Source organism: Sapajus apella, unplaced genomic scaffold (genome assembly GCF_009761245.1).
Source record: "Sapajus apella isolate SASKATOON/1434 unplaced genomic scaffold, GSC_monkey_1.0 scaffold12, whole genome shotgun sequence".
Classification (NCBI taxonomy): domain Eukaryota; kingdom Metazoa; phylum Chordata; class Mammalia; order Primates; family Cebidae; genus Sapajus; species Sapajus apella.
The window spans coordinates 7,009,647-7,017,886 of NW_022436952.1; positions in this window are offsets into that span (position 1 = coordinate 7,009,647).

Here is an 8,240-nt window from a genome sequence, read left to right on the forward strand (position 1 = left end):
AAGCTATGAATTAGAAAGTGGACAAGCTTTCCTTCATCAAACAGTCTGAATGGAGCAAGGCATGGTGAAATATTAAAAAAGAACTGGAATACACAAGCTGCAGCTGGATCCTTTTAAGTCAATACAGTTCTATCATATTTAAGGTGTACTAAATTTCCAGGACAAATAAGCGCCTTCTTAAAACAAGGAAATCTTTTCTTTCAGCTATTTTTTAAGGGCATCCTAAACATAAATAGAATGAAAATTAGGACAAGGCGCGGTTTTTTAGATTACACACATGACTATTTGATTCTGTAAAACAGATCACCAAAAGTTGATTCTTTTTATATGAACCAAAAGTGGTGAGATTTTGACAGTCTCAGCACACAGTTTCTCCTTTACCCTCTTATCATCAGCTAAGAACCCCCTCTCTCCAGTTCGTTCCTGTTCTCACCAACATGGCTCCCCATTCCCCATCTTTCAATCCTAACCTTTTTTTCTTCCTCTTCTTCTTGCCTTGCTGCTGGGCATTCTCAAGTCCGTTTTGTGCCCCTGGGTTCTCTCTCACAAGAGCCAGCGCCATGGTTTCTTTTGGATCTTCTGTGGAACTGTCCCCCTTCTCTTCGGAGTTTGCCCCTTCCTGGCTTTCAAAAGTCAGGCACTGTGGCATCTCCCTGGCCTGGGAGGAGGCTCTGGGGAAATACCAGGCACCCCCCTGGAGAGAGAGCAAAGGAGCCGCAGTTACAGGGATCTACCTGCAGGGGGATCCCCTCCCTCACTCATGTGGGTGGTAAACCAGGGTTCTAATTGAAGGCAACAGGTTGCAGCTTATAAAATGCCACCCGTCCTCCAAGGTTTGATGCAAGCTCAGGGAGGGAGCTGATTCCATCTTTTGTCATTGACTGTGACCTTGGAGACTCACTCAGCCAACCCTAGCCTTGGTTTTTCCCTCCTGGGGTTTTCAGGAGCAGCCTGAGATGCTATGCATGGCACCACCTGGTAAACAATCTTATTAAAGTGAGTGAGTATCTGGAGACAGCCTCAGGAGGAAGCCCCAAGCCTTCCTAGCTGAGAGAGTTAGTCCCAGAGGGTGCAGGTGGAGGTGCTTTGAGGCGGTCTGTTAACTGTTTCCGCACTGCGCTGAACCTCCCACAAAGCAATATGCTGGCCTGAAAATGAATGCAACTGCCACTCACGGAGCACAGGACTGTAGCTGATTGAACAGTAGGATTCAAGCCCAGGGCCAGATGCAGACCTTCAGAGACACCAACCACAGAGAAGGCTATGTCTCCCCCACCATCCATTCCAAAATAAAAACAAGATCAAATTATAAAATACATGTAAGGAATTCCAGCAGAGATCTCATTCTCCCTGGCTCCATGAGATTTCTTTAATGTTTGCTCAAAATGTCAAATATCATCAGGTGCGGTGGCTCACACCTGCAATCCCGGCATTTTGGGAGGCCGACATGGGCAGATCACTTAAAGTCAGGAGTTTGAGACCAGCCTGGCCAACATGGTGAAACCCCGTCTCTACTAAAAATACCCAAAAAAATTAGCAGGAAGTGGTAGCGGGCACCTGTAATCCCAGTTACTCAGGAGACTGAGGCAGGAGAATCACTTGAACCTGAGAGGCAGAGGTTGCCGTGAGCTGAGATCATGCCACTGCACTCCAGCCTAGGCCATAGAGCGAGACTCCATCTCAAAAAACAAAAAAAGACATGTCAAATATCAACTATTTTTAATGGATTTGAATGCCCCTGCTTCACTTCTCCTTAAGAACGCGCTTAGTTTGCCTTTAGGTAACCCAGAACCACCAGGCCCAGTTAATGAATTCATTTTCCCTCACGCCTTCTTCTCCTCACCTCTGAAAACCCTGCAAACCTCCTCCCATTTCAGTCCCATTCCTCTGATGTCCACAGTCCCCTGGCTACTTACTACCTGTTCTTCCCTCACAAATTCTTTGGATTTAAAAAGAGATAATAACATCTTTATTGCAATGTATTATTATTACAATAATATTACATTAAAGGAGACTTAGAAAATGAAGTAGGATGAGAAATCTGTAGTTTTCCTACCCTGTCATAGCCACTTTAGACTCTGTGAATTCACTTTTATTCTTAATTTCTAAGTATAAGGCCGGGCACAGTGGCTCACATCTGTAATCCCAGCACTTTGGGAGACTGAGGTGGGCCGATCACTTGAGGTCAGGAGTTCAAGACCAGCCTGGCCAACATGGAGAAACCCCGTCTCTACTAAAAATAGTAAAAATTAGCCGGACATGGTGGTGCACACTCAAATCCCAGCTACTTGGGAGGCTGAGGCAGGAGAATCTCTTGAATCCGGGAGGCAGAAGTTGTAGTGAACCAAGATGGCACCATTGCTCTCCAGCCTAGGTGACAAGAGCAAGACTTTGCCTCAAGAAAAAAAAAATTTTATTAATTATAAAAAACAATAACAATTTCTAAGCATAATTATTCTTACATAATTGTAATCAATTTTGTATTTGCTTTTTGCCCACTTAGTAGATCATAAACAGCCTTTTCATTGTGGCAACGTTTATATGTTTCTGGGTTTTTTGGCTTGTTTGTTTGTTTTGAGACAGTCTTGCTTTGTCACCCAGGCTGGAGTGTAGTGTTGCAATCTTGGCTCACTGTAACCTTGGCCTCCCAGGTTCAAGCAATTCTTGTACCTCAGTCTCCCAAGAAGCTGAGATTACAGGCATGCACCACTACACCTAGCTAACTCTTATATTTTTAGTAGAGACATAGTTGTGTCATGTTGGCCAAGCTGATCTTTTTTTTTTTTTTTTTTTTAGATGGAGTTTCGCTCTTGTTACCCAGGCTGGAGTGCAATGGCGCGATCTCCTGCCTCAACCTCCTGAGTAGCTGGGATTACAGGCACGCGCCACCATGCCCAGCTAATGTTTTTTTTGTATTTTTAGTAGAGACGGGGTTTCACCATGTTGACCAGGATGGTCTCGATCTCTTGACCTCGTGATCCACCCGCCTCGGCCTCCCAAAGTGCTGGGATTACAGGCTCGAGCCACTGCGCCCGGCCGCAAGCTGATCTTTAACTCTTGACTTCAAGCAACCTGCCTGCCTCTCATAGTGTTGAGATTACAAGCGTGAGCCACTGTGCCCGGCCATTTCTAGATTTTTTCTTTTTTTTTTGAAATGGAGTCTCACAATGTCACCCAGTCTGGAGAGCAGTGATTCGATCTCGGCTCACAACAACCTCAGCCTTTTGGGTTCAAGCGATTCTCCTGGTTCAGCCTCCCGAGTAGCTGGGATTACAGGTGTCTGCCACCATGCCCAGCTAATGTTTTGTATTTTTAATAGACACAGGGTTTCACCATGTTGGCCAGGCTGGTCTCAAACTCCTGATCTTGTGATTCACCCGCCTCGGCCTCCCACAGTGCTGGGATTACAGGCATGAGCCACTGCACCCAGACTTCTGGTTCTGTTCTGTTCTGTTTAGACAGAGTCTCACACTGTTGCTCAGGTTGGAGTGCAAGGGTGCAATCTCAGTTCACTGCAACCCCTGCCTCCCAAATTCACCTGATTCTCCTGCCTCAACCTCCCAAGTAGCTGGGATTACAGGCACACACCACCACACCCAGCTAATTTTTTGTATTTTTAGTAGAGACAGGGTTTTGCCATGTTGGCCAGGCTGGTCTTGAACTCCTGACCTTGTGATTCACCCTCCTCGGCCTCCCAAAGTGCTGGGATTACAGGCGTGAGCCACCATGACCAGCCTTCTAGTTTTTAATGGCTGTACGTATTTCATTGAAAGAATGTACCTGAATGTAACTAACCACTGTCCTATCGTTGGAAATGTAAGTTGCTGCCAATTTTGATATTTTATAAATAGCTCTAAAATGCACTCTTGCATGTGCACATATGCAGAAGGCCTTTTACTTACTTGGGGTTATTTTCTTAATATCCTGATATTGCAGGGTTAATGAATATGCAAATTATATAGCTTCTCATATATATATATATATATGTACCATGTTGCTACCCAGAAGGATTGCAGTAATTTGGAATACTACCAGCAATATGTGACAAGAGCAGGCTCACCAGAGTCCCACATCTCTTGGGAATCATCTCCCCTCTCCACACAAATTTGCTAACTTTTTTTTTTTTTTTTTTTGACATGGCGTCTCGTTCTATCACCCAGGCTGGAATGCAGTGGTGCCATCTCAGCTCACTGCAACCTATGTCTCCCGGGTTCAAGTGATTCTCCTGCCTCAGCCTCCCAAGTACCTAGGATTACAGGCATACACAACCACACCAGGCTAATTTTTTGTATTTTTAGTACAGACGAGGTTTCACCATGTTGGCCTGGTTGGTCTCGAACTCTGGACCTCAAGTGATTCGCTTGCCTCAGCCTCCCAAAGTGCTGGGATTATAGGCGTGAGCCACTGTGCCTGGCCCAAACTTGCTAATTCTAGACAACTTTTACACCCTACAGCCAATGTCTTCAATATGACTGCACCCTTCCACCTCTCTCCGTTCCTTTCTAAAACCAAATTTGGTGGTGTGGAGCCCTTTAACTATGGCGGCTACCCATAAATAATTTAATAATAGGCCTTTATGTGGGGATAGTTCTCTGGGCTTTTCAAAGAATTTTCATATACATGCCCCCATAGAATGCTTACAACAAAAGAGAAGGCAGAATTACTAAGTCAGCCAAGGATTGCCACTTGGTTCTCTCTCTTTCTGAAGAGGGCTGCCACTTACACGTAAGACCCTTTGTGGTGATACCAGCGCAGGGGGAAGAAGAGATGCCCTCAGTGCAATTGACAGATAAAACCTGGGCCTTGTGAGTCAATTGTTCCCAGTGAACAGGCGCATTCTTGGCAATGTTCAGGGGAACTAAGGTACATGAAATCTTGACCTTGGGCTGCTCCCTTCCTTGCAGGTAAACGGCCAGCTCCACTCCCCTAGCCCTCCACAACGGCTCCTGTGTACCAAGCCCTCAAGGAGGAGTGGCTGTATTTACCTAAAGGTTAATGTTAACTTGAGGAGAGAAAACTGACCCTGAATTTGACCTCTGGAAGTACAGATTCTCTTTGCCCATTTTTGAGTCCTTGCCTGAGAGGTAAGAACAAGTCATGGCTCCTTCTATGTATCTGCCTCAAAAAGTAGGCCAGGTGCAGTGGCTCAAGCCTGTAATCCTGACATTTTGGGAGGCCAAGGTGGGAGGATTGCTTGAGCCCAGGAGTTCAAAACCAGCCTGGGCAACAAGGTGAGACCCCATCTCTACAGGAAAAAAATTAGCTGGGTGTGGTGCCACATGCCTGTAGTCCCAGCTACTCAGGAGGCTGAGGTGGGAGGATTGCTTGAGCCCAGGAGTTTGAGGCAGAAGTGAGCCGTGGTTGTACCACTGCACTCCAGCCTGGATGACAGAGACCTTGTGTCCAAAACAGAAAAGAAAAAAAGGTCAAATTCTGTTTGCTCTTGCATGAGAGGGCCTCAGGCATGTAGAGTAAGGAACTGAGGCCATGTACTTTTTTTTTTTTTTTTGAGATGGAGTCTTACTCTGTTGCCCAGGCTGCAGTGCAGTGGCACAATCTCAGCTCACCTCCACCTCCCGGTTCAAGCGATTCTCCTGCCTCAGCCTCCTGAGTAGCTGGGACTATAGGCGTGGCTAATTTTTGTATTTTTAGTAGAGACAGGGTTTTCACTATGTTGGCCAGGCCGGTCTCAAACTACTGACCTCATGATCTTCCCACCTCAACCTCCCAAAGTGCTGGGATTACGGGCGTGAGCCACCATGCCTGGCCCTGAGCCCATGCACTTTTAGAGGAACTGGTTCACCATAGAATTCTTGCCTACATTCCCTCGTATTCTAGGCTGCCTATGATATAAGAGCTACTTTGGATCGTACCCAAGACAGGTGCAAGATGGCAAACAGTACTTGCCATATGACTATTTCTGCTTTGTCTTTGGCCTCCTTGCTTTCTTTTCCCCCAATCTTGTCTCCCTGTTTAATCTCCAAGTCTGAATCCTGTCTCTCCAAAGATCCTGAAAGAGAATAACTCCTTCTAAGTTTGTCTACTGGGCACACGCACGCTGAATCTAGCTTGCAGAAATGTCTACTTCTGGGGCACAGTAGCTCATGCCTGTAATCCTAACACTTCGGGAGGCCAAGGTAAGGGCATTACCTGAGCCCAGGAGATGGAGGCTGCAGTGAGCTGTGATCATGTCACTGTACTCTTAGCCTGGGTGACAGTGAGACTCTGTCTCAAAATAAAAAAAAACCCTATGTGTGTGTGTGTGTAGTATATATATCTATATAGTATGTATGTATACATATATAGTAATATGTATGTATATTGCTGGTATGAAGGAATGGGGACTTCTCCAAAAGAAATGGAAATCTGCATTTTTGTGAGAAATCTATGAGAATCTGCATTTTCTAGTTGTTGGCAACTATATGTATATACACACACATACTATATATATATGCACATACTATATACATATATATAGTATACACACACACACATAGTTTCTTTTTTTTTGAAACAGAGTCTCACTGTCATCCAGGCTGGAGTGTGTGTGTGTGGTGTATACAGTATACTACATACATATATCTATACTATATATATACAGTATACTATATACATATATAGATACAATATATATACTATATATATACACGCACACACACACACACTCCAACCTGGTGACAGTGAGACCCTGTCTCAAAAAAAAAATCCAAGTCATGGCACCAAAAAAAATAAAAATAAAAAACTATGTGTGTGTGTGTGTGTGTGTGCACATGTAGTATATATATATATGTATACAATATGTATAGTATGTGTGTGTGTGTATATATATGTATATATATGTGTGTATATATATAGTTATATATATATATATATATAGTTGCCAACCACTAGAAAATGAAGATTCTCATAGATTTCTCATAAAAATGCAGACTTCCATTGCTTTTGGAGAAGCAGGTGTCCATTCCTTCATGCCAGCAACCAACCAGAGCTCAGTAATGCCTCCTGTAGACATTTTCCAGTCTGCCTCAATGCCTCATACTCCTTTTTGTCTCCCTGACACAGGAGCCAAGTAACAGTTATCCTTGTGCCATTGTTTTTCTTTTTTCTTTCTTTCTTTTCTTTTATTTTTTTTGGGATGGAGCCTCACTCTGTCGCCCAGGCTGGAGTGCAGTGGCACAATCTCGGCTCACTGCAACCTCAGCCTCCCAAGTTCAAGTGATTCTCCTGCCTCTGCCTTCCAAGTAGCTGGGATTCAGGTTCCTGCCACCATGCCTGGCTAATTTTTGCATTTTTAGTAGAGACTGGGTTTCACCATGTTGGCCAAGCTAATCTCGAACTCCTGACCTCAGGTGATCCACCTGCCTTGGCCTCCCAAAGTTCTGAGATTACAGGCGCAAGCCACTGCACTCAGCCTATTTTTCTTATAGTAGCCTTGAGACATGTCTTTTTTAGAGACATGGTCTTGCTGTGTTGCCCAGGCTGGTCTCAAATGCCTGGCCTCAAGAGATTCTTCTGCCTCAGCCTACCGAGTAGCTGGGATTACAGCCGTGAGCCACTGTTCCCAGCTCAAGAGAGGTGACATTTTCTTAAACCCAGCCCATTTCTTTAAGCTATATGCCTGACCCAACAAATATCTGAATTTACACCAGTTCTGCTCTAGTATCTCTGGCCTCCAGGTTCAAGTGAAAACAAAAGCCACTTCCCCCAAAGCTGAGCAGAAAGCTTTTTTGAGACAGAGTCTCACTCTGTTGCCCAGGCTGGAGTACAGTGGCAAAATCCCAACTCACTGCAACCTCCGCCTCCTGGGTTCCAGCGATTCTCCTGCCTCAGCTTCCCAAATAGCTGGGATTACAGGCACCTGACACCACACCTGACTAATTCCTTTTATATTTTTAGTAGAGGTGGGGTTTTACCATGTTGGCTAGGCTGGTCTCAAATTCCTGACCAGGTGATCTGCCCACCTCCCAGAGTGCGGGGATTATAGGGGTGAGCCACCGCACCCGGCCTTTTTCATTGCTGTTGTTTTGTTTTGCTTTTTGAGATGGAGTCTTGCTGTGATGCCCAGGCTGGAGTGCAATGGCATGATCTCAGCTCAATGCAACCTCCGCTTCCTGGGTTCAAGCAATTCTCCTGCCTCAGCCACCCAAGCAGCTGGGATTACAAGTCTGTGCCACCACGCATGGCTAATTTTTGTATTTTTAGTAGAGATGGCGTTTCACCATATTGGTCAGGCTGGTCTC